This window comes from Colobus angolensis, unplaced genomic scaffold (assembly GCF_000951035.1).
Source record: "Colobus angolensis palliatus isolate OR3802 unplaced genomic scaffold, Cang.pa_1.0 Scaffold30, whole genome shotgun sequence".
Classification (NCBI taxonomy): domain Eukaryota; kingdom Metazoa; phylum Chordata; class Mammalia; order Primates; family Cercopithecidae; genus Colobus; species Colobus angolensis.
In genome coordinates, this window is record NW_012116266.1 from 12063827 (window position 1) to 12075430 (window position 11604).

Sequence of the window (11604 nt, forward strand, 5' to 3'; positions counted from 1 at the left end):
TTTAACTCTCACTGCTCTCTATGGTTGATGTCAAATGACCTTCAGTAATGACTGAGAGAATTGAATACAAATAGATTACAAAGCCAAAATTTGATGATGTATCACTTTGGAAATTTTAATTATATTTTCAGTTCAAGTACTTAGTAGCTTACGTTTGCTTGGCCTCTGGCTTTTTATGGAAAATAGGCTTTGTAGTGGCAGTGTGGAGCAAAGGAGACTGTTAACACCTTAAGTAACTTTTTTGCTGATGCAAATAATTTGAGGACAGGAGGGAAGTAGTGAAAGCTATGACCTAAAAAATTGAGACCAAATAGAGGCTCACAGTACTTGGATTATTTTATGTGCTTATTATTAAATAAGGAAAGCATTTTGTGATACATGGAAGACGCTATGTGAAGTTTTACCTATCTTCTAAAAGACCTTTTCTTTCGTATTTTCTTTTGGTGTTTCTTAAAGCCAAACTAAGAAGGAAATGTTCTTAAGGACACAGGGTGGGTTTTTCTGTGGACCTTTGTTGGTTTTTCTGTGGGCCATCACCCTCTAATGGAATTGATCTCTGGCTGTTTGGTTTTTTTCATATTGTATTTTTAAAATTTGTTGTACGGTGCCCTGTGAGCACCAAGTACCACTAGATGAATAAAACGTATTATATCTAAAGTCTTAGTAGACCAATTTTTAATCTTAGTTGACTCTGTATTGTTATCACACTGCACTCTGTTGTAGTGGTGCCATTTTTGCAATATTGAGCTCTTTCGGTTGTTTTCAAAATAAGGGAACTTAATGTTGAAAAACCAGAGAACTTTTTCTTAATAAGAAACTAAAAAAGTTGCAGCCACATAGGTTCAGTTTGGCTCTTTGGTTTCCAGTGGCTTTCAAATCCCCTAAGGTTAAAAGAAAACACTACAGCTACCCTGGGGTTTCTCAACCTTGTCATTATTGACATCTTGAATCAGTAAGTCATTATTGTGGGGGTGCTGTCCTGTGCCTTGCAGAATGTTGAGCAGTGTTCCTGACCTCTACCTATGAGATGCTAGCAGCACACCCTCATCTCAGTGTTAAACCAAAAATGCCTCCAGACATTGTCTCATGTCTCTTGGAGGGCAAAGTCTTCCTAGGGTGAGAACCACTGAGCTAGCCTTAGACCATTGTTTAAGCAGAACTTACATGTTTAATAAAATTAAAGCATGATATATAAAACATTTGATTTTAGGCAGCAGTTATCTAGGAAGTAATAGAAATACAACTTAGCAAATACTTAAATGCCTACCTTGGGCTAAAGCTCCGCATAAGTCTTGGGGAAAGTAAGCAGTGAAAATGTGTAAGATGACCCCACACTGGTCCTCAGAGCATCTTGTGACAGTTGGGAGCTGGGTGGGCAGGAGTGCTGGAGGTGGCTTGGTGCTCCACTTGGGATGCTGGTCTTCAAGCTTTTTATTCTTACCTGTGAGCTGGCGATAGGTGGGTTATATGGTATGGCTGGAAGAGGAGGGCAGGCGGGGTACAGAAACCCCTTCCTCACCTTTTAAAAAATTTGAATAGGAAGCCATGGAGGGAATTTAATGAGACTTGATAGAGAATGTAGGTTTGTAAGGCAGTCAATTGTAGGCAGGAGGGAATAAGTAAATCAGAGTAGTGAGTGTAGTCAGTGACATCTCTAGTGTTCCTGCTAGAATAAGTTTTAAAATTTATTTTGTGAATTCTAGAAAGATTTTCCTAAAAGCACATGCTCGGGCCTTATGTTGGACAGTTACTTTTTTATAGCCTGGCTGATTAATGAAGTTCTGGAAGGAAATAACATGTTAGCTGAGAGGCTGGTGAGGGGATTTAATCTAAATAGGTTTGTGCTAGGAAAAAACTTAAATAGAAGAAATTGTTCTATAACTCTGCCCAAACTTTGAAAAAAGTTGAAAGACTATTACAGTGAGCAACCGTATATTTTCCACTTAAATTCAACAATTAAAATTTTTGCTATTTTGCTTTTATGTGTTTAAATAGTGAATTTCTTGAGACAATTTTCAAGCAGTATTGCTGAAGAGAAGTTTGGACTAGATAAAACAGAGGAGGAGGCTAATGAGCTAAACAAAGTGGGCGATTGCTTGAATGAGTAATGAGGTGGAGAAGGGTGGAAATCAGGCACAGATGGAAGGGTTTTCCTGAAAAGGAGGAGCAACATCTTTCCTGAGTCCATAAGGAAAAAGAATATCGTGGGCTATAGGCATGAAAATTCATCTATGGCATGTCAGAATTTCAAAACAGTTTTCTTGGTGCTTTAGAAACAAGTGGACACTGAGGAAAATGAGACTTGTGTAAAAAATTCATGCAGAAAGAAACTGGTAAAGTTTAACGGACACTCGGGTGTCTATAGTATGTATAATGTGTAATGTATAAACTGATGCTTTGCATAGTTTTGGTCACAGAAGCAGAATATAATTTATACATTTGGGAAGAAAATCACTTAGCAACAAGATGATCACCAAGGAAGAACTGTTCACATGCCACATATCTAGGTCATTGTTACTCAAGTGTGGCCTGGAGATTGGTATCAATGTCACATGGGGATTTTAGAAACACATGCTAGTAGGCTCCATCCGGAACCTGAATAAGAAGCTGCATTTTGGGGCTGGGCTTGGTGGCTTTGCCTGTAATCCCAGCACTTTGAGAGGGTGAGGCGAGCAGATCACCTGAGGTTAGGAGTTCAAGACCTGCCTGACCAATATGGAGAAACCCCATCGCTACTAAAAATACAAAATTTGCCAGGCATGGTGGGAGGCTGAGGCTGCAGAATTGCTTGAACCCGGGAGGTGGAGGTTGTGGTGAGCCGAGATCACACCATTACGCTCCAGCCTGTGTAATGAGCGAAACTCCGTCTCAAAAAACAAAAACAAACCAAAAAAACTGCATTTTTATAAGATACCCAGGTGGTTCATGTACATTAAAATTGAGAAGCACTAGACTAGTATGCCACTCCATTCTCAATGTGGCAATAACACAGTAAAAAAGGGATGGAAATGCCTATTTGGGTGTGGAAGCAAGTGGGCCATAGACACAGATAGCCAAGAGGTGATCAAAACACTTCCAGGAAGGTACTTTGCTGGAACCTGGGTGAAATTAGACGGTGCAGGGAGCCTTTTTAATTTTGACAAAATCCATTGCTTTTTCCAATAAAGCAGGTCAGCATAATGTAGTTAAACCTTGTAGGTGTATCTCCATATTGCTTCTGCTGCTTACTAGTTGACTAGTTGACTGACATTGGTTGTTGGAGAGTCTTGGACTGGAAGAGGAGAGCTCACTGTCTTGACACTGGCATGAGGTTGCCTGGGGGAGCCAGGTAAGCCTTTGGGAATCCTGGCTCTGTGCCCTGACAGAAGAGTGGAACAGGAAGTCAACACAGTATAGGTTTAACTGTTGGCTCTGCAGTCAGTCCTGGATTTGTAACCTGGACATGCCACTAGCTGGTTATGTGACCTTGGGCAAGTTTTTAAACCTTTCTATGCTTCAGCTTTCTAATTTGTAGAACGGGGATAATAATAGTACCTACCTAAGTAAGTGGTGGTCCTTGTAAAGATGAGCTAAGATAATGTACATAAAGCAAAATGCCAAAGCACAGCACTTAATAAATGTAATGGCTGCTGCTGTTGACATAGTTATTTTGTTGTTATTATTTTAGATATGGGGTCTCACTATATTGTCCAGGCTTGTCTCAGACTCCTAGGTTCAAGCAAATCCTCCTACCTTGATCTCCCAAAGTGCTGGGATTTGCAAGTGCGAGCCATTGCTCCTGGCCTGTTATCATGAGGGAAAAGACCTCTGTTATTGCTGACATTAGAAGGGATGGAGATTGGCAGGTGGCTTGAGGAGCAAGCACTTTGGAAATAACTCTTGAGGAAATAAAAGGCACTCATCAGGGATGTTTGGATTGTCTGGGAATCCCAAGAGATTGCAGGGTATTCTTTAGTACTGCTCAACAGTCCAGCTGGCTAGAGAAGGTATTTGGTTGGATTGATCTGCAGGTGCAGCAGAAGGAAAGAGAATTAGGGGACTGGTGTGAGTTTAGCTGAAGACTTAAAAGCATAGATTTGGGCCAGGCATGGTCGCTCACACCTGTATTCCCAGCTCTTTGGGAGGCCAAGGCGGGTGGATCATTTGAGGTCAGGAGTTCGAGACCAGACTGACTTAACATGGTGAAACCCTGTCTCTACTAAGAAGGCAAAAAAAATTAGCTGGGCATGGTAGCACATGCCTTAGTCCCAGCTAATCGGGAGACTGAGGCAGGAGAATCGCTTGAACTCAGGAGGCAGAGGTTGCAGTGAGCCAAGATCATGCCACTGCACTCCAGCCTGGGTGACAGAGCAAGACTCCGTCTAAAAAAAGCAAAAACAAAAACAAAAACAAACAAAAATATATATATATGTTTGCTCTTTAAATCTTCAAATCATTTTAGATGGAACTAGTGTCATTCAGTGGTTAGAAGCACCTGAGAAGCACACCCATTAAGTTTTATTTCTCTGGGACTAGTGACATGATTCTACCCCAAATGCTAAACAAATGAGATCTATAGTCCAATATATTTTCATTTTCTAATGGGGGTTTTTACTTTTTTTTTCTTTAATTAATTTATTTGAGACAGTGTCTTGCTCTGTCTCCCAGGCTGGAGCGCAATGGCATAATCTCAGCTCACTGTAACCTCTGCTTCCTAGGTTCAAGCAATCCTCCCACCTCAGCCTCTTAAGTAGCTGGGACTACAGGCGCATGCCACCATACCAGGCTAAGTTTTGTATTTTTTGTAGAGGCAGGGTTTTGCCATGTTTCCCAGGCTGCTCTTGAACTCCTGAGCTTGAGTGGTCTGCCCGCCTCAGCCTCCCAAAGTGCTGGGATTACAGGCATGAGCCACTGTGTCTGGCTTATTTATTTATAGAGCTGGGGTTTTGCTATGTTGCCCAGGCTGGTCTTGAACTCCTAGGCTTAAGTGATCCTCTTGCTTCAGTTTCCCAAAGTGCTAGGATTACAGGTGTGAGCCACTGTGCCCAGCCATATATTTTAATTGCATTGAGTAATCATGAACAAATGATCTACTTGGCTTTTGAGTTCATGAGATGATAACTTTAAGGAGGTTTGAGAAATGTTTCTCAGGGGCGTAAACACAGTATCTACAATTTAAATCACGAGGACTTCATTCATTTATTTGGCAAATATTTACTAAGTGCCAGCTATCTATAAGGCATTTGCTAACTATTAATACTATAAACATAGTTGAAAAGGTCCTTCCCTGTAAGGTGCTGGGAAAACTTCCTTCACCTGGGACCTTCCTTCACATGGGAGGAGGAGGGAAAGGAGATTAGGTGGGAGCTTCAGGAGGAGGGCATACTTTTTAGGGAAAAGTTAGAATTGCATATATGGTGTTGAAAGGAACAATGAAGAGCCTTGGCAAAAGAGTGAAACTAGGAAAGCTTGGGTTGCGTCTAAGAAAATAGGGTGCGGGGACAGCCCAAATGGTGAGAAATAGCGGAAGATCAGATGTAGCCCCAAGAAGTCAGGGCCAGTATCTGCTGTGTCTGTTCAAATCTGAATCTACAGCGCCAAGTACAGTACTTCCTTTCCTAGGCACCCAGTATGTATTTATCGAACAAATGAATGGATGAGAGGTATTTTGGATTCAGATTATGGAATGCCTCTGTATTAGTATGTTCTTGCATTGCTATAAAGAAATACTTGAGACTTGGTAATTTAAAAAGAAAAGAGGTTTAATTGGCCCATGGTTTTGCAGGCTGTGCAGGAAGCATGGTGCTAGCATCTGTTTGGGTTCTAGGGAGGCCTCAGGAAACATAATCATGGCAGAAGGCAAAGCGGGAGCAGGCACAGTCACATGGCCAGAGCAGGAGCAAGAGCGAGAGAGAAGGGAGGTGCCGCACACTTTTAAACGACCAGATCTGGCAGGAACTCACTCACTATCACGAGAACAGCACCGAGAAGATGATGGGGCTAAACCATTGGGAGAAATTCACCCCTGTGATCCAATCACCTCTCACCAGGCTTTACCTTTAACACTGGGGATTACAGTTCTACATGAGATTTGGGTGGGGACACAGATCCAGACGGTATCATCACTCTCTAAAGGCCATTCTTAAACTTTATCTTACAGGCAATGGGTAACTACTGACTATTCAATATTCACTTATCCACAAGTATTTATTGAAGATTTTAAAGTAGGGAAATGGCATGAATTGAACCATGCTTGCATGAAGATCAATATCTCTAGTTCATTTCCTTGATCCAGATCATAGATATATAAATAACTTATCCAGCAAATGTTCTCAGAACTGAATTAGTTCAAAGACGCTCAGACTACGTAATGGTACCCACCCAGGTGCTTTCTTCCACCTCCTTAACTGTGATACTGTGGCCCCTGCTGATCGCTGCCTCCAAGCTAGACAACCACTGCCCAAGAGCTGGGACAATTGTGGAAGGGAACAGTATCAAACTAGTTTTGTGTTCTTCGGATTACTTGCTTGTTTGCTTCTTTCCTTAAAAGTTTACTTTAAAGGTCTAGAGGGTGTTAGTCAGAAAAATAGCTTTTTTATACCACAAAGGGATCTAGGATATTCCGTATTTTCCAGGGGAAAATGATTTATAGAAAATCTTCCAAATGACCCTGGTTAATTAGATTTGCAGACAGAGTGGGGATGGACATTTTCCATATGAGGAGTTGGGACGGGTGAGCTGTTCGTGTTGTTTCTGGAGCTTGGAGCTGCAGCACTCTGCCCAGCCACCCCAATAGATCATGTATACACGTGACAAGGCAGGGAAACAAACAGGCAATTGCTCTGAAAAGGGATGCATGACAGCTATTACTTAATATTGTCTTGGAGAAAAAATAAAAGAAGAAGAAGGAAAATCTTTTTTGAATGCAGTGCTGTTTTCTTGTGTGCTGAAATTTACTTATTTATTTATTTCATTTTTTGAGACAGGATCTCACTCTTTCGCCCAGGCTAAAGTGCAGTGGCATGATCATAGCTGTCTGCAGCCTCAGCCTCCCAGACTCAAGTGATCCTTGCACCTCAGCCTCCCAAGTAGCTGGGACTACAGGCGTGTACCATGCCTGGGTATTTTTCAAATTATTATTTGTAGAGATGGTGGTCTCCCTATCTTGCCCAGGCTGGTCTCAACTCCTGGGCTCAAGTTGTCCTTCCACCTTGGCCTCCCAAAGTGCTGGGATTACAGGTGTGAGCCACCATGCCCAGCCTAAAATTTTTGTCTTGCTAGCTTTTTGTTTTTGTTTTTGTTTTGAGATAGGGTCTCACTCTATCGCCCAAACTGGAGTCCAGTGGTACGATCATGGCTCACTGCACCCTTCACCTCCCAAGCTCAAGTGATCCTCCCACCTCAACCTCCCAAGTAGCTGGGACTACAGGTGCATGCCACTGCACCCAGCTAATTTTTATATTTTTAGTAGAGACTGGGTTTCGCCATGTTGCCCAGGCTGGTCTCGAGCTCCTAGGCTTAAGGGATCCGCCTGCCTCGACCTCCCAAAGTCTTGGGATTACAGGCATGAGCCACCACACCCAGCTTATCTTGTTAGTTTTAACAAGAATCAATTAACTGGGGCCTAGCAAAGAGAAGAAAATCATTCCTGATTTTGGTGAGATGTGTGCAAATAGACAATGTCTAAAAAAGAATGTCATCATGATTAGAACCTTTGTGTTCAAAGGAAAAATTATAAAACCTACATTCATTCAATAAGTAACTTAAGAACACGCTTTACATCTGATTAGTGCTTTATAATTTCCAAATGCATTAGCATTCATTTGCTCACTTACTTCTCACAGCACCTTTAAGAAGTAGACACTTCTTATGCCAACTGCACAGATGATAAAATTAAGGCTAAGAGAGGTTAATTGATGGTGCAGTTATTTCAAGCATGGCTGGTCTGACTCCAAGCCGATGCTCTTGCCACTGATGCACGTATTCAGTGTTATTTTCAGCTTCTTTTTTTTTTTTTTTTGAGACGGAATCTCACTCTGTTGCCCAGGCTGGAGTGCAGTGGCGCAATCTCTGGTCACTGCAAGCTCTGCCTCCCGGGTTCACGCCATTCTCCTGCCTAAGTCTCCCAAGTAGCTGGGACTACAGGTGCCCGCCACTACACCCGGCTAATTTTTTTTTTTGTATTTTTAGTAGAGACGGGGTTTCACCGTGTTAGCCAGGATGGTCTCGATCTCATGACCTCGTGATTTACCCGCCTCGGCCTCCCAATGTGCTGGGAGTACAGGCATGAGCCACTGCGCCCGGCCTTTTTTTGTATTTTTAGTAGAGATGGGGTTTCACCGTGTTAGCCAGGATGGTCTCGATCTCCTGACCTCGTGATCTGCCCGCCTCAGCCTCCCAAAGTGCTGGGATTACAAGTCTGAGCCACCGTGCCCAGCTATTTTCAGCTATTTTAACTATCAAAATTAGTTTTCAACCCTGTTGTTCTGAGCTAATGAGAAGTATATGATTTTTTTAAGGGGTATCATTTTCTTACCAAAATTCAATAGGACTGATAAAGTCAAAGTCACCAGGAGACCAGAAGGATGGAAAACCTTATTACAGAGTATAGAAATAAATGAATATTTAACGTTTGATAGAGAATGAATTACAGCGACAGAAAAAAATGGAAAAATTTTGCCAAAACCCTGTTCAAAGGGAAAACATATGGCTCATTGAAAGATGAGGCACTAAATGGAAATGAGATAAATAATGGAAAATTGTAAATAATTAATGCCTTGGCATGTGTGTGTACTCTGATAAAGACAAAACTTTCTTTTGTCACTTAGTTAACTGGTTTCATGAGGTGAAACAAGTTCAGGACTGAGGGGAAATAGTTTTTTTTTTAATTCTCCAATTTAAAACTTTCAATTAAAAAGTAAACTTTAATGTTGAAAATGCAAACTTGGGGAGGGCAGAAATATCACACACAAGGCTGTCTCTTCACACTTGGAGCGTTGCACAGCAGCCGGGCAGAGGTGCTCCTCACTTCCCAGACAGTGGGCAGCTGGGCAAAGGAAATAGTTTTATGAACAATCAGTCTAGGTGTTTCCTGGAGGTTGAGTTTTCAAATCCCACAGATGATCACTGTTTACTCCCCGCTTGGTGTTTCCTTGTGTCATTTTGTGAACAGTAGCTCTGATTATGTCCAAATCTCTGTTGGCTACTTAGTGATCCCCTTTCTCTTCAGGTTTTGAGATAGTGTCCTCAGTTAGTGTGCGCGCGCACACACACACACACACACATATATTTTGAGACAAGTTCTCACTCTGTTGCTCAGGCTGGAGTTCAGTGGCATGATCTCAGCTCACTGCAACCTCAACCTCCTGGGCTTGGTCGGCTGATCCTCCTACCTCAGCCTCCTGAGTAGGTGGGACTTACAGGCACATACCACCATGCCCGGGTAATTTTTGTGTTTTTTTAGAGATGGGGTTTTGCCATGTTGGCCAGGCTGCTCTGGATCTCCTGGGCTCAAGTGATCCACCTACCTCAGCTACCTAAAGCGCAGGGATTACAGGCGTGAGCCACGGCGCCCGGCCAGATAGCAAAATATTTGAACTCTTGTGGATGTGGACAGAATGCATACAGAACATTCCTGATATGATTCTGTCCTACGCGGCTGTTCTCTGGAGCAGCGTTGGTTTATCTCCGTCCGCCTTCTTTCCCACCGAAGTGCATGCCGCCGCCACCTGTTGGAAGATGTGATGCATGTGGACACGAGCCCCCTGAGGCCCCAGAACGTCTTTTCGGTTGTGAACTAAAGGCCGACAAAGATGATCACTTTAAGGTGGAAAATGATGAAAACGAGCACCAGTTACGTTGAAGAACCGTCAGTTTAGGGGCTGGTGCAAAGGATGAATTGTACATTGTTGAAGCAGAGGCAATGAATTACGAAGGTAGTCCAATTCAAGTAACACTGGCAACTTTGAAAATGTCTGTGGTGGCTCACACCTGTAAATCCCAGCACTTTGGGAGGCCAAGGCGGGCGGATCACCAGGTCAGGAGATCGAGACCATCCTGGCTAACACGGTGAAACCCCCGTCTCTACTAGAAATACAAAAAAAATTAGTCGGGCGAGGTGGCGGGCGCCTGCAGTTCCAGCTACTCAGGAGGCTGAGGCAGGAGAATGGCGTAAACCCGGGAGGCGGAGCGTGCAGTGAGCCGAGATTGCACCACTACACTCCAGCCTGGGTAACAGAGCGAGACTCTGTCTCAAAACAAACAAACAAACAAAAACAAAAACGAAAAATGAAAATGTCTCTACAGCCAACGGTTTCCCTTGGGGGCTTTGAAATCACAACCAGTGGTCTTACAGTTGAAGTGTGGTTCAGGGCCTGTGCATATTAGTGGACAGCACTTAGTAGCTGTGGAGGAAGATGCAGAGTCAGAAGATGAAGAGGAGGAGGATGTGAAACTCTTAAGTATATCAGGAAAGTGGTCTGCCCCTGGAGGTGGTAGCAAGGTTCCACAGAAAAAAGTAAAACTTGCTGCTGCTGAAGATGATGATGAAGAAGATGATGATTTTGATGATGAGGAAGCTGAAGAAAAAGCACCAGTGAAAAAATCTATTTGAGATACTCGAGCCACAAATGCACAAAAGTCAAATCAGAATGGAAAAGACTCAAAACCATCATCAATACCAAGAGGTTTTTTGAAGGACAAGAATCCTTCAAAAAACAGGAAAAATTCCTAAAACACCAAAAAGACCTAGTTCTGTAGAAGACATTAAAGCAAAAATGCAAGCAAGTATAGAAAAAGGTGGCTTTCTTCGCAGAGTGGAAGCCAAGTTCATCAATTATGTGAAGAATTGCTTCCGTACAACTGATCAGGAGGCTATTCAAGATCTCTGGCAGTGGAGGAAGTCTCTTTAAGAAAATAGTTTAAACAATTTGTTAAAAACTTTCCGTCTTATTTCATTTCTGTAATAGTTGATATCTGGCTGTCGTTTTTATAATGCAGAGTGAGAACTTTCCCTACCATGTGTGATAAGTGTTGTCCAGGTTCCATTGTCAAGAATGTGTTGTCCAAAATGCCTGTTTAGTTTTTAAAGATGGAGCTCCACCCTTTGCTTGGTTTTAAGTATGTATGGAATGTTGTGATAGGACATAGTAGTAGCAGTGGTCAGACATGGAAATGGTGGGGAGACAAAAATACACATGTGAAATAAAACTCAGTATTTTAATAAAGTAAAAAAAAAAAAAAAAAAGGATGCATGCAGAACACAAGGCAACTGCCAGCACTTCAGTGTGCCTTGGATCCCCTCCAGGGTCCCTTTTCCTTGCCTTTGTCTTGGCCTCTGACCTGACCATACACTGAGGCAATGGGAGACGAAGTGGCCCGGGGACCACCAGTTGCCAGGCAGCGGAGTAGCAGCTGGGGTGTTCAGAGTAGGACCACCGCAAATTCAGTCCCCTCTTCCTATTGCCAGAACTTGCCACCCTCTTCCAGGGGCCTCTGCCTTGGCACATGCAGTTGCCACTATCCAGAAAAGCCCTTTGCTTCCCCTTCAGCTGGGTGGTCCCCACTGGTTCTTTGAGAATGGACTCCTTAACTTCATTAGGACACCCCTGGCGAAGGTGCTGCATT

General features: G+C 42.9%; 1 pseudogene; it reads left to right on the top strand.

Moving 5' to 3' along the window:
• The first annotated feature begins 6349 nt into the window (after positions 1 to 6349).
• On the top strand, positions 6350 to 11200 carry LOC105517480 (annotated as a pseudogene).
• The last annotated feature ends 404 nt before the right edge of the window (positions 11201 to 11604 follow it).